Here is a 15,191-nt window from a genome sequence, read left to right as displayed (position 1 = left end):
GTCTATAGAGCAAGTTCTAGGACAGGCTCCAAAAGCTACAGAGAAACCCTGTCTCGGAAAACTAAAATCCAAAAAAAACAATAAAAATAAAAATAAAAGAAAGAAAAGAAATAAAGAGAGAAAGAAAGGAAGAAAGAAAGAGTAACTAAGACAGAAATTGGTACCAGGTCCTGGGGTATTGTCATGACAGACCTGACCATGTATTTTAAGAGGATTGGAAGTATTTGGAACTTTGGCCTAGAAAAGCCTCTGACTGCTCAGAGCTTAATGAGCTACTGTTTTGTAGGAACTTAGAAGACAATGCTGAGGGCACTACAGACAATGGAGGCAGAGTTTGTGAAGTTTCTGAGGAAAGTTGAAGCGTTCCTTCAAGACTATCAGAGACATCTGATATTTAGAGCTTTATGAATCTGTGTTCCAGGTCAAACAGAGCTTCAGAATTGGCTGTAGTTAACAAGAGACCAAATGTACTAAAGTGAAACCTTCCCTTTACTGGGATAATTGATGCTGGTTAGCTGAAGCTCAAAAGCTAGAAGTCATCATTAGGAAGAGGCCAGCATCACCGAGCTGAAATCTTCTGGCAGTATTTCTTTAGGGTCAGCACATAGAAACTGTGGTCAAGATTAGGCCTAGGCCACATCTCATGGTGGCAACCAAAGTTCTTAATGAGTAAGAGTTTCACAGGTGGTACTCTTGTGACGGCATGAAGGGGTCATGAAGATCAGCTGGAGCTTGGAAGATACAGTCTCAGTAACAGTGAAAAACCCAGGATTGAAGGGGTCATGGAGAGAGGCTAAGGCTTGGAACCATGTAGCAGGTTCAGAGTTCCTTAAGAGGCCAGGAAAGGTTAGTGGTGAAGGCAAGACCCAGTTTCTGGGACCCAAGCATTTTGGAGATGCCAGCATCCTGGGATGACTGCCAAGGACAGTAGCAACTGTGGAATGGAGCCAGCCTGAGCCTAGGAGACACTCTGAGTGTACTGTGGCAAGTCCTCTGGAGCCCAGAAGACTGTGAGTGAATCTTGGGTGTCTGACACTGAGCTTTTTTTACACTGTTGGGCTTTAGTTTTGCTTTGATTAGGATGTGACAGGGCAAGAAAATGCAGAGGTTACTCCATTTTGTGTTCTTGCTGCAGGCATTGCAGATTTAACTATTTGATCTCCTTGATGGGGAAGTCCATGGAAAATTACCCAACTCTATTCTAGGAACCCAAGGTTAAGATGTCCTAATTAACTTAGCTTCTGTTAAACTGTCTGCTTGTACAGACCACTGTCTCCAGCTAACTGCATATTTTATCTTATGTTAAACTGCTTGCTTGTGTGGAACCCCCTCCAGACAACTGCTTATTGTTTGTTTTCTGTTAAACAGTTGACTTCTGGGAAGTCCCTTGCAGCTGCCAAACAAGATGGCAGGATATGGTTTTTGCCTTCAAAAACCCCATGCTCTGGAAACTCAGGGTAACACTTATGTCCTGAGTGTCATCCAAGCCAGCTGGAATATACGTTCAATTGACTGTAAACTATGTGTGGTCATCTCTGGTGGGCTCCCATAGCAATGACTGGGCACTGATTATTTCTGTCGCGTCCAAAAGAAACTGGGGACAAATGGCTGTGGTACCTATTAGCTTACCAAAGCATATGCTGGCCTATAGGCTCACTCAATATCTGTGGCTCCTCTCAGTTCTTCTCACCCTGTCCCCTACCCTAATGCTTCCCTTCCTCCAGCTTCTGATTCCTATATAACCCCTGCCATTGTGGTCATGCACTCTTCCTGGTTTCCTCAGCTCCTCTCTTCGACCTCTTTGCCCTCTCCTCTCTTGGTTCCTCCCTCCCTTAATTCCCCCTTCTCTTCCTATCTCACTCTCATTTCCTTTCCTCTTATGGCCTGGTTCAGTCTACTGACCATGTTTAGTTGACTACTGTCTCTCTCTGCTCTGAACTCTTCCAGATGTGCCTGGATGTATTCTTCCTTGTATCTAGAATGAAAACCTTCTCTTCAACCATTTCCAGGGGCAGTCATGTCGTCATGTCTTCATTTCATTCAGTGTTTCCTTGGAATAAAAACGAACTTTTATTTTGAGTTTTGCCAGAGTCCACAATAAAAGGGATTTTGGGCGTTTAGAGGCCATGGATATTTTAGGTACTTCCGGCTATTTTAGAGAAGCAAACTTTTCAAAGAGACTTGAGATGTTTTATGAGACTGAACTTTCAACCTGTTTTAATTTGTAAACACTGTGGTACTTTTAAAAGTTGGAGTGTTTTACTTTGTGATAGTAATATTGCTATGAGATTATTAAGGGTGATCAAGAAAGGGAAATTTGTAGTTAAACCGTAATGGTTTGTATGTCAAGTTGACAAGGGGCCAAATGTGCTGGCTAGTTTTGTCAACTTGACACAAACTTGAGTCATTTTTAAATAGGGAACCTCAATTGAGAAAATACTCCCACTAGATCAGCCTGTGGTGCATTTTCTTGATTGATGTGGGAGGACCCAGTTCACTGTGGGTGGTACCCTCCCTGGGCTAGTGGTTCTGGGTATAGGAAAAGGGGGCCAATCAAAGATACACACCATGAGCAGATCCAAAGAAATTCACCTTGACCTTGAAACCAGAGCCAAAGAAACACACTTTGGCCCTGGAATCAGAGCCAGTGAAAGAAATATGCTGTGGTCTTGAAATTAGATCCAAAAGGCTTAAAAGGGCCAGCGAAAGAAACACACTTTTCCCTGACCAACTGAGAATAAAACCAACCAATCTCTGAGCAGGAAAACCAACCAATCTCTGAGCATGAAATCTAGCCAATCTGAGCTTGTCCCAGCTCAAGGGGATTGCAATCTGACCAATCCCCACCCTGAAAAATCTCCACTCTGGAAAAGGTCTACCCATAAAAAGCCCTGTATAAGTCCTGAGCCCATTTAGCTTGCTACTGTCTTCTTCCCACCTGGAAGAGGCAACCACCATCCTGGATTCTTCCCTTCCAATAAATCTCTTGAATGAGGTTTGAGTGATTTTGCCAGATCAGTGATGAAGCCTGGGCATAGTAGAACAGGGCTGTAATACTTTCGAAGTTTCGAAGGGGAAACCTCCCCCTAGAGAAGCAGAGTTGTTAGACTGCTGGGGAGGGGGGCAGAAGGAGGACAACTTCCCTGGGGAAACCCTCCTCTGCTGGGACAGAGCTGTTGCATTGGGGAAACCTTTCCCTGCAAGCAGGGCTACAAGCTGCTAAGCTTATGGTGACTCTGTGGTATTCCTGGGCTCCTGCCTGCCAGGATTGCTTCCGTCTGAGCTGCAATGCTTACACTTGGGTCTATAAGAAAGCAGGCTGAGAAAGTCATGAGAATCAAGTCAGTAGGCAACATTCCTCCATGGCCTCCTGCCTCCAGGTCCCTGCTCTGTTTGAATTCCTGTACCGACTTCCTTCAATGATGGACTGTGACCTGAGAGTTGAATAAACCCCGTCTTCCCTTTGGTCATGGTGTTTTATCATAGCAACAGAAATCTTAACTAAGGCAGTGGTTATTTTTCTGTCCAATCTACTTTGCTTGCCCAGAACTCCAGGTACTTCACTGGTTTTCTCCAAGCCGTCTATATCCATCAATTTTTTAAGGGCTCTACTTCTGGAAAAGGTCCCAACACTTATTTTAATCACTCCAGTGATTATGAATTCCCCAGATCAGGCTTTAGGAAAGTTTCTTCTAAATAACTGTATCTTAAAACCTAAGGTGTTCAGAATTTGAAAATGGTTCAATTGTTACATTTCCTTTATTATTCTTTCCAAGTTATGTCACGTAAGATACAGGCCACAGGTTCCATAGTGTGTACACACAGACTGCGAAGCATTGATGGAGACAGCAGAAGGCAGGCTCTTTCTACAGGTTTATATTACAGGGATAGAAGTACTTCTAGGTGGGCTGTCTAGGTATGAGACAATGACTTTTGAGATGAAGCCTGGGCATGTGGTAGCTAGTTTAGTGATAGAAGGAAGGTGACCTTGGTGGGTTAAAGCCAAGGGGCACCACACATGGGAGGCTTATTGAGAGAGGTGCAGAGTTGGCCTCTGAGGCAGAGAGGAAGGAAAGAGGAGGAGGAGTAAGAAGGGCTTGCCTTTTATGAGAGGATATAGTATATGCATACAGGGAGTGGCTGCAACTGACATGTCCTGTTAGGTCCCCGAGAGCAGGCCAGTGTAAATGCTTAAAGTCTAATAAGTGCATGTCCACAGGGAGTGTTCTTAGTGGCTGCAGTTGATGACATGTCCTATTAGGTCCCTGAGAGCAGGCTAGTGTAAATGCCTGAATGCTAACATTCCTCCCTTTTGTTTATTATAAAAAGGTGAGGAAATAGGAAAGGTTAACAGGTAAGGTAAGAATGAGTGTGTTGCGTTCTTTCTCAAGAATGATTCCTGATGTCCTGGGGGTGTTGGCATCCTTTGGGGTACAGGAGAAAGCTGGGATGCTGGTCAAGTCCTGGGATAGCTGGCTGTTTTCAATCACTGTCCAGGCACTGTGAGACTGTGTCTAGTACTAGGAATATGCAGGTCCAGTTGAAGCAATCTGTGAGGTTGGGCCACTTGGAGCTTGCCACTTTGAAATTGTCTCAGATGCAGATTAAGGGGATGCCTGGACCTGGCAAGATGCTGGTATAGCAGAAGATAAAGTTAACTTTACGAGGAAATTTTTTTCTTAGGTTCTGGTAAATGAGGGAGGGGAGTTCCAAGATCAGAAATAGGCAGTAGGTTGGGAAACTTAGACTGTTGATTGACAGTACTTATCTTGAGTGTATCTGACGGTGCATCTGGCCTGTTCCAGGTGAACACAAGTTGAGCACACACGAAGTTTTTGAGTTTACAAAAAGAGGTAAATTTTAGACACATTAGCAGCGCCTATAGAAATGCAGATGCTAGGACATAGCCAGATCTGTCTCTTGTGACAGCAGCATTTGGATCGACTGAGCCTGTTGAAGCATTTGGATCAACCTGCATTGTTGATGAATTAGGTATTTTGCTTCTTCCCCTTTTCTTACTGTCATCTCTGAGAAAGTGTAGTGAGAAGTATTAATAATTCTAAGTTTCTTGAGAAGAGGGGCTGGACCAGTGAGGTGGAGGCAAAGAGAGGAGAAAGAAGAGGAGGGAGCACAAAGAAAGAGAACTGGGTTGACTCAATGCTCTGAAAAGCAGTGGCCCTAGGCTTCATTTCACCTAGCACTAGGCATGACACACACTGCACCGTTGTAGAGTGAGCACTGGCACTTTGATGGATGGTAGGGAAGAAATTGTTTACTACCACTACTTGGCTTGCCCTCTTGCGTTCCTCAGGGTGGACCGAACTATTAGGCTAAAGCCATCATTCTAAAGGTGACATTTAAGAACTTCTCTGGAGGTTTCCATTCAATTATCCCATTAGAGGTATGGGTACACCTTCGTTATTAGCCTGATCACCACTAGTGCACAAGATGTTCACTCTTGTAAAGGAAATATTCTTATGGCCTGCATTCACATGGTCTGCTAAAGGACAAGTGGATACCATTTCAGCTTCAACTTGCTCCTTCATCCAAGAGCCCTTAACCAGGCCTCTGTGTTTGAATTTTAAGTTCACCAGAGCTCCACCAAAAGGTACTAATTCTTTTCTTGAATGACACAAAATGATCTATGATACAAAGTCTGACCCTGGGATTGGGAGACAGAGTTGACTATTTAGTCTCACTTAATAACTGCCAAACACAGCTACAATTCTGTAAAGCCGTGCAAGGGGCCTCAAAAGCTATAATCAAGAACTATGTAGCTGGAAACCCCAGTAACTAGATAGCACTGTCTCAAGGCTTGTTTACAATAGCCCTTAACACTGAAATCTGGGCTTTTCCCCTAACACAGAGATGCATTTACTTCATAGGAGTCATTGAGACACTTGTGTCCAATAGTACTTGCTTCCTGAAGCATTGTGCTTGGAATAGCCCATTTGTCTCTGCAGCTCAGTTTCTGGGCAGTCAGCCTGCAGCAAAGCCAGCAGGCAGAATCATGAGGGTCACGCATATTTCCATAGCATCAATATGATGTAATACACACCGAAGAATGGCTTAGCTCTAGACCTGGTGATAGGCAGCTTGGAACTGTTAGGGAATAATAAACATGCACTGTGGATGAACTTTATAGCTTTACACATTTTAAAATCTGTGGTTGTATTTTGAGTCCTACCAATTGAGTTTGGCAATAACACGGAGGATGGAAGAACAAACTCAAGAGAAAAAATTGCACTCAGATTTCTATACATTCAATCGCACTTTCACATTGAAATAGCAGCACACATACACAAATATAATCATGGACTCACATATATGAACACACATACAAGCTTGCACATGTCATTCCATATTGATTTTCAAACAAATATATTCAAATTATTTTAAATATATAAACATGTACATATCAAGACACAAATACTCACATGCTTATTTTCTTTATGTACATATATTCATTCAATAGATTTGAATTTTAACATATACAGAAAAACTATAGTTATGTGAAAGTGCCCATACACACACACAACTCATTCATTCACATACATAAAACACTCAAGGCACTCATGGACACATGAAGGTATAACATGCTTATAAAAACTTATTTGCAAATTAACTCACACAAATATACACACTCATATATACATTTACTTCCCTTAAATTGCACATTATCATACACACACATATGAACTGTATATATTTTAAAGTACTTATTTTATGTGTATGACTGATCATTTTTTGCATGTCTGTGTACCACATTAATGCAGTCCCCATGGATGCCAGAAGGGGGCACTGGATCTCCTGGAACTGGAATCGCATGATGATTGTGGGCTACCATATGAGTGCTGCAAATTGAGCCCAGGCTGTCTGCAAGACAATGCTTTGAACCCAACTCTCCAACTTTGAGCTTGTTTATACACCAACATAAATGGATATACTTTGAATATATATGCATGACTGAGATGAACATGCTTACATATTCACCCATATAATTGTGCTTACAAATTAATTCACTGAAACACATATTACATAAATAAAACATGAATGGTCATATATGTTTCTTCACAAATGCTTGTGCTCACACAAAACTAATCATCAACATATAAACATACTAAACATTAATATACAAAGACACATGAAAAACATTCCCAGAATAATTTATGTATAAAACGTTATATACAGTTGCAAGGTTTTATGTTCATAACTAACGTATATATTAGAATTTTTAGATACAGAACAATGATCATTCACTCAGCATGAACATGAGTGCATATTAACACATGGTAGGGTGATTTATTCACATAATTATTCGTGTAGAAACAAATTCACATCATTTCTATGCTTATTCCTTCCACTTGCACACAGACATGCAGACATCCTTCTGCTGCTATTTTCATACAAATACACACTTATTTTCACATGTGAGTAAAAAATATACTCACATATTCAAAAACACACATATATTGTGTGCTTACATGCTTTTGTTTACATTCAGCTACTAATATATTTGTACATTAGCTTACCCATTTATTCACAAACAAGCACATATTAGCATCAGTGCAAATGATTAGGAACTGATTTACACATGCACACACATCAGCTCAAACATGCTCACATGTTAAGAATACACAAAACATGTGAATACATACTACTATACACAAGTTAATACTCAAATATATGCTTATATATTAACTCATTTGCATGCATAGGCATATCCACATCATCACGCGAACATGTACAGTCATACTGGGACAGACCCAATTATTTACTCTACAGCATGGACATTGGTATATAAAAGATACAAAAGGGATTTCTGCAAACTGACTTTGTTGTTTCTTTTCCACATCAAGCTGGGACCCATTAGTGCAAAAGCCAGCTGGCATCAAACTCAAATTTTACACACTCAGTTGTTTTAAATATATCCAAAATAAGCAGATTTTAGCCACCGAGTGCCTGCTCGATTTGCATTCCTCACAAAACTGCACCCAACAGCTGTTACTCAGAGATAAGTTAAAGCCTATAGTTATAAAAGACCCCAAATTACACCGCTGTTCTGTATTCCTTGACCCAGAGACTTCCCACCTTGCTGCCGAATGCCGTCATTGAGATATACAGGTCTACACTCTAATCTCCCAGTCCTCTGAGAATTCTTGGGACTTTTATTTTCTGGAAGGTCTTTGATTACGTGGCATTTCCACCTTATGTCACCCTGTCAAAGTGTCATCTAAGCAAATCTCCTTGTGTGCTTTTGCCACCCTGGAGGTCCTATCTTTTGCCTCGATCACTCCTAAACCCCTTGAAGTCAGCACAAGTGGTAATGAGGAAAGGAGCGACGCTGGTGTTAATCAGGAAATTAATCAGGAAACAACAATCAATTGGCAAATTTCTCATAGGCAGTGCTACATGGTTGGGAATCAACATTTGGAATGCTTCCAGGCCAGTGCAGTATCACTCCTCTCTGCACTAGCAACTATGTATTTGTTATGGTCTCCCCTGTGTCTCATTAGCCTAAAGAGACAGCAGCATTGGCATTTTAGTGACCTCACACTACTGCAACTGACTGGGAGTCCGAAGCATGGAGCTTCATGAGAATGTCAGCCTACCCAGTAGGCCCAAATAGAGAAAGGACAAGGCCATAAACTTCTCAACTGAGAGGAGGTTATTCCTGACTCCCTGGATACCTGTGTCACTTGGAGATAAGAAGATGCTTTTGTTCCTTGTTACTGTGATGGCATGTAAATACTCTGACAAGGCAGTTTTTCGGGTCAAGGCTTCTCTCCTAATCACAATTTGGAGAGATACTTGTATAAATGTTTGACGTCGCCCTGTTGCTGTCTACTTGGGATTTGCTGTGCCAAGAAGACATCATTCTCATTCACTTCAAGGTGTATTTATATCCAAATCCTTGGGCTGACCCAGTGAATAAATAAAAGCTTATAATCTTGTCCCTCTTAGTCTTCGGAATTAAGTTTTTATCCTCCTGAACAGGTTATCTAAACCACAAGACTGGGCTTCACTCAGTTTGGCATGTAACTGAAGTGTTGGCAGATTAGACATAGGAATCCAAGAGCCTGAGGGTGTTAAGACAGAGGAAAATACTCTTGTGCTTTTCAGAAGCAAGGACAGCAGGATATAGCCATGGTACTGAAGAGGACAATTTGCTTTCCCCTTTGTTGGACTACTTAAAGTACTAAACAGAATATGCAAAAGTGAACAGCCAAGAATGTGAGGCCACACCTCGACTGGAGGAGGACGTTTTCTTTTTTTCCCTGAGACCCAGTTTGTCCTTAAGGCCCTAGCTTTAGTCCTTAAATGAACTTCCTGGCTTGCCAGCTACATAGAATGTACCTATTGGGTTGCAAGTTCTACCCAATAGGGACTAAAATTGAATAACGTTATTATATGATATGGAAAGTGATGGCATTCCTAAAAGATTCCACACAATGGAGAAAGTAGGAGTGAGAAGATTTGGACAGTGGTCCACAGATGTATAAACTTGTTGATGTGAAATTTTATGGCTAAGCATGGTTCACATACTGTATTAGGCCTTCTAGCTGCCCTCAGGAGATGGACAATGGAAAATGTTAGCTGCCCATCATCTGGGATATTGGGATGGACTTATTAGGTAACAGATGGTATACAGCATGGTAAATTGGCAAGGATGGAGGAAGCTGAGATGAGCTCTGAGTCCACTCAGTTGTTTCTCAGGGGCTTCCTAACAACTGTAATCCCTTCTTACTGGCAGTCATGGCTAATGGTAAAACAATTCAAGAAATCACATTGCCATGGATTTAATATACTTATGGAAGATCAGTCAAACCAAGGGTTTCTGGTTAATTCTATGAGCATGACCTATAACAATAAATACATTCTTCACCTCTAATATTTATTGACCCCTATATACTGGGTCACCCACTTTTCAGTGGGTACCTGAGCAACAAGAGGTACTAGTTCAGTGATCCTCAACCTTCCTAATGCTGTGACTCTTTAATACATTTCCTCATGTTTTGGGGATCCCTTACCACAAAATTATTTTATTGCTACTATATAACTGTAGTTTTGCTACTGTTAGGAATTGTGTGAATATCTGATATGTGACTCCAAAGGGATTGTGACCTACACAGGTTGAGAACCACTGCAGACAAACTCATCTGGACAGATATCACTTTGGTTATCCCTGTAATATTCCAGCAACAACCAGTTTTGCAACTCCAATATTTATTCCCTGAATCATCTGAACCAAATGGACAAGTAAATAGTCTTACCCATATTATGGTATAAGCAACCCTCAGATTCAGTCAGAGGACACTATTTCTAGGGAACCAACCACTGGAGACCTATCAGGCATTTATTACAACTGAAGCCCTTACCGTGGAAGAGTCAATTGCTCTGTGGACTGATATTCCTATTAAATCCCAAGTCATGGAAAAAGCTCCCCATTCTTTAACAGCATAGTTATACTCATTAAAATGGAAATGATATCTACTGGATTGAAGTAAAGTCACCCTTAACTGACTGACTGAGATATCAACATCTTTGTACCCTGTGTATAGTCCATAGCTAAAGGGAGACGATGGCTTTTCTTTTTTAGTGTTGTAAAAGGCTGAACCTTGGGCCAGGTAGTGGTGGCGCACACCTTTAATCCCAGCACTCGGGAGGCAGAGGCAGGCGGATCTCTGAGTTTGAGGCCAGGCTGGACCGACAGCCTCCAAAACAATACAGAGAAACCCTGTCTCTTAACCTTTTTTGGAGGATTTGGCAAGTTGAGCACAATGCCAGAATACATTGTATCACATAGCCAACGGTAGCAATAGTTCCAGCAGATGGAACACTGTCTTCTGATCTCTGTGGGCAATTCACACACAGGGTACACATACATACTTGCAGGGAAAACACTCATACAAATACAATAAAAATAAATCTTAAAACCATGAAAACAGGAATGTAGTGACAAATTAATTTCAGTCCTTAGTATATATGCCTACAATATTGCCAGTCTTTCACAACATCAAGTTTATTTACTCATGAGCATGTCAACACATTCACTCACTCATATGAACATGCTTTCAAAGTCATACAGCAGATAGAATTTTACACTTATAGGTACACACTCCCCCACTAACACACACCAAAGCTGCCATAATCACAAAACAGCATGTTTGCATTGTCTTACTTTTCTCAGTGCTGTTACACAAGGCCTGACAAAAGCAATTTAGGGAGGTGAAGCTGTGTTTTGGCTCAGTTTGAAAATGTACTACCTCACTGCACAGATGGTTTGGTGGCAGGTGTATGAGGGGGTCTGGTCACATTGGACATGGAGTCAGGAGCCAAAAGTGATCAAGGATGGTACTCAGCTTTCTCTTTTTTTATTCGGTCTAGCACCCCATCCCATGGAGTAATGCTGTCCACATTTAGCATGTCTTTCCATCTCAATTCACACAATCTAGAAACTCCCCTACAGATCTGTCCAGAGGTTTGTCCGTTAGGTGGATCTCAATCTTGTCAACCTTACAGTAAGTATTAACCAGTACACACATGATTCTTGTACCTAACTATAATTACACAACTATCACAAATCACTCACATGCTCACACATATAATTACACCCAGTAATATGTAGATGCTTGTTGCATGTGTATAGACAATTTCACATATACTACCAAAACATATGTATTCATTTATGTGCACCCAAATTCATCCACATACAAGACAAACCTGTATGCTTGTAAACACATTTAAACACCTGCTCACACATTCTCTGACTTTCATATTTCTTCACCACCCAATTCCACTCTTCTCTTATAACTTTTATGTGTAATCCAGTTAGAAAATTTCTATTTGTCATTCAAATATCTAGGATAAAAACATATACCGCGGTGACTGTATCTGCCTGTCAAAAGGAGTATAAGCAGAATTAATTCAAGTTTAAGGCTGCCTGTTCTTTACAGTAAGACCTTGTCTCAAAACAAAACTCAAATCATATACCATTATTAAGCCAGGTTTCATGATGCATGCTTGTCATCACAGTATTTGGGAGGATTAAGTAGGAAGACCATACACTTGAACCCAGTCTGGGCTATTATAATGAGTTCAAGGCCAGCATGGGTAGGAAGACACTGCCTTAAAAAAAGGAAAATCAGAACACATGCCATTGTTTATATGTGAATGCTTTACATGAAGAAATTGCACTTTTTGGGTCTTTTAAGGTGATTTCAACTTGCATTTTGAAACTATGGTAATATATTTAAATCTACATAATACTTTTCATTGATTAAATAATGTATTATTGTTGTGATAGGCTATTTTTTAGTTTTTCTCATAGTGCCTTGCTTTGTTGATAAAATAAATTATAGTGAGATGATTTACTTTTGGGGCATAAGGAACTCCTTATACTCATATACAATATAGGGCTATCAACAATTCCAGGATGGCACACACTGTTCATTCCCTTGGATATTAATGATGATGGAAGCCTTACATTATGGAAAATTAAAGCTATTTGTGCAATTTAGCCCCAAACACCATTTACAGTTATATATACAGTTATATATGTATTTTTTGCAGTTAAGAGAAATGCTGGATGTTTCCCTTGTGTTAGGTTAGTGGAGAGTTACAAGAGAAACTTGAAAGAAAATTGGTCCACTAGGCTGTAGAAGCAACCTGGGCTTTGATTTTGTGAAATAAATGAGGTTTCAAAGTGAGCACAATGAAACATTGCTTGGTTTTGTTTGTTTTGAGACCTAGGTTAGCTGTGGAGTTCAGAAAATGAACATGTTCATTTTCTCATGTTCTCGTTGGAGAATAGATATTTTGATTAGTTGTGTGGTTCAGAAAAAAATATAGAGGCACAGCTTCAGTGCTGATTAAATTTAGTAATTTGAGTATGTGCACATATGATAGTTTGGAGAGCAAGAAGCAAGTCTAATTTACTTATCACCATTAGAAAAGTGAGAGTAATTTCATGAATTTTCAGTTTCAAATAACTACTTAAGCAATATCATCCACAAAATGATCTAACTTAATTAGAAATGGCCTTTAGGAAGAAATATATATATGTGAAACAGGATAAAACACACCAAAGACACAAATTCACTACAAGTCCTGAAAGCATTTTAAAAAGTGGGTTGGGGGTATGAGAGATGGCTCAGCAGTTAAGGGCACACACTGCTCTTGCAGAGGAGCCAAATTAGATTGCCAGTGTCCACACAACGGCTTTCAGTCCCAGGGGCTCTGATGAACACTTCTGAACCCCACAGTCACTAAGCAGGCCTGTGGTCCACAAACATATATGCAGATAAAACACTCATACACATGAAAATAAATTCCTTGAAAGTATGTATAAAAATTAATACTAAAATTTTCCTGAAATACACAAGTACAGTAATAGTAACATTTAGTTTGTAAAAAGTGATCATAAAATGTCTTTATGAATGAGTTCCAGCCCATTTCATGGAAGGTAGTTTTGCTGAAGCTGTAAAATGATAGAGTCCACAAAGTAAACAAAGATCAACCAAATAGCTATGAATTATAAGTAGAAGCCAAGGAGCACCATGCCTAATGGTATAATTCTGTCTTCCAGGCTAATTTGTAGGCTGGGGCAAAAGGAACCTTAAATTTAATAGCTCTCTGGTCTTCAGCCCGAGGCCAGCCTGGCTAACTTATTTATCAAAACTCTGCATCAAAACAAAAAGTGCAGGCTGAGGATGTAGCTCAGTGGTAGAGCACTTATCTAGCAGATGTGTGGCTCTTGATTTAATTAGAAAAAAATAGCAACCCTTACTAAATTTCCCTAGCTTACTACCATTGGCTCATGTTCCCTGTATTTGCTTCTTCTACCTTACTGTCTACTCTTGACAAATGTAAGCACAAAAATACCTAAGTTTCACAGATGCTTTGAGTCTTAATTTCTGGAGGTTCTTGTGCCATTTAAAATTTACACTAATTTGTAAACTTTTATTTTGACAAACTATGTTTTGTTATGGGTGTATCTGCCAGCCATGGTGAAACTAAAGTTCCTATGTGTAGATGAAGTTTCTGTTCCCCCTGGTACCACAGCCATTTGGACCCAAATAGACACACAGAGACTTATATAAATTATAAACTGTTTGACTGATGGTTCAGGCTTCTTATTGGCTAGCTCTCTCTTAATTATTAACCTGTAAATATTAATCTATGTATTACTACATTACTTTATCTTACTGGAGAATACCCAACACCCTATCTTCCCTGTAGCTACAAGGCATCTCCCTGATGGCTTCTCTGAGTCCTTGCCCCAGACTCCTCGTCTGGTAGTCGCGCCTATACTTTGTGGCTGGCTACTGGTCAATCAGTGTTTTATTCATCGACCAATAAGAGAAATATATATACAGAAGGACATTTCCCCATCATCTCATCTTTTTGTCTCAATAAAAAGAAAGGCTTTAACTTTAACATAGTAAAATTATATATAACAAAACAGTTATCAAGTACGAACTATAGTTAATAATATTTAGTCCATTAACATTTGGCAAAACTTAAAGAAAATATTCTATCGCCTATCCTATCTTTGTGAGTCTTAAGTTTTATATGTAACTTACCTTTTATAATAACTAAGGAAAACCATAACCATAACTATCTGTCTTCACCACCATCAATGACTCCAGAAGGATAATATATAAACTCTAGATTTGACAGAGATATCTCACTGCCTGGACCCCAAGTTCTTCTGGAACCACCACACCTATGCATAAAGGGAAATCTGAGGTTATTACAATCTGCCCTTGCTCAGTCTTGTGGTATAAGTTTGTAATCACAGCTGCCCAGAAGGCTGAGGCTGGAGGATTGTCATTTATATCAACTGGCTAGAATGAGTTCCAGGCTAGTGTGGAAATGGTGAGACCCTGATGAAGCTCAGTGGTAGAGCACGTCTGGCATGAATGAGGCCTGAGGTTCAATTTTCTGGACTGTTAAAAAAAGGTGCTTTCCATGCCAGCTGGTGGTGGTGCACGCTTTTAATCCCATCATTTGGGAGGCTGAAGCAGGCTGATCTCTGTGAGTTTGAGGCCAGCCTGGTCTACAAAGCAAGTTCCAGGACAGGCAGAACTGTTACACAGAAAAACCCTGTCTCAAAACACCAAAAACGTTGCTTTTTCTAGCATGCACCTGTCTCCTATCAGCCACCCACACATCTGCTTCCATTCTCA

The 15,191-nt window shown here is 40.4% G+C and overlaps 1 long non-coding RNA gene across 1 annotated transcript in view; it reads left to right on the top strand.

Annotated features, from left to right (window-relative positions):
* Positions 1-793: 793 nt before the first annotated feature.
* The window catches only part of LOC121140019, a 194,345-nt gene continuing 179,947 nt past the window's right edge, over positions 794-15,191 (top strand). Inside the window, exon 1 of the long non-coding RNA XR_005876842.1 lies at positions 794-1,010. This is a non-coding gene — a long non-coding RNA (uncharacterized LOC121140019). The remainder of the gene's footprint in view (positions 1,011-15,191) is intronic.

This window comes from Mesocricetus auratus, unplaced genomic scaffold, assembly GCF_017639785.1.
Source record: "Mesocricetus auratus isolate SY011 unplaced genomic scaffold, BCM_Maur_2.0 Super-Scaffold_100003, whole genome shotgun sequence".
In the NCBI taxonomy this organism is placed as follows: Eukaryota; Metazoa; Chordata; class Mammalia; order Rodentia; family Cricetidae; genus Mesocricetus; species Mesocricetus auratus.
The sequence above is the reverse complement of the archived record's forward strand: the minus strand, read 5'-3'. Positions and strand labels throughout refer to the sequence as shown.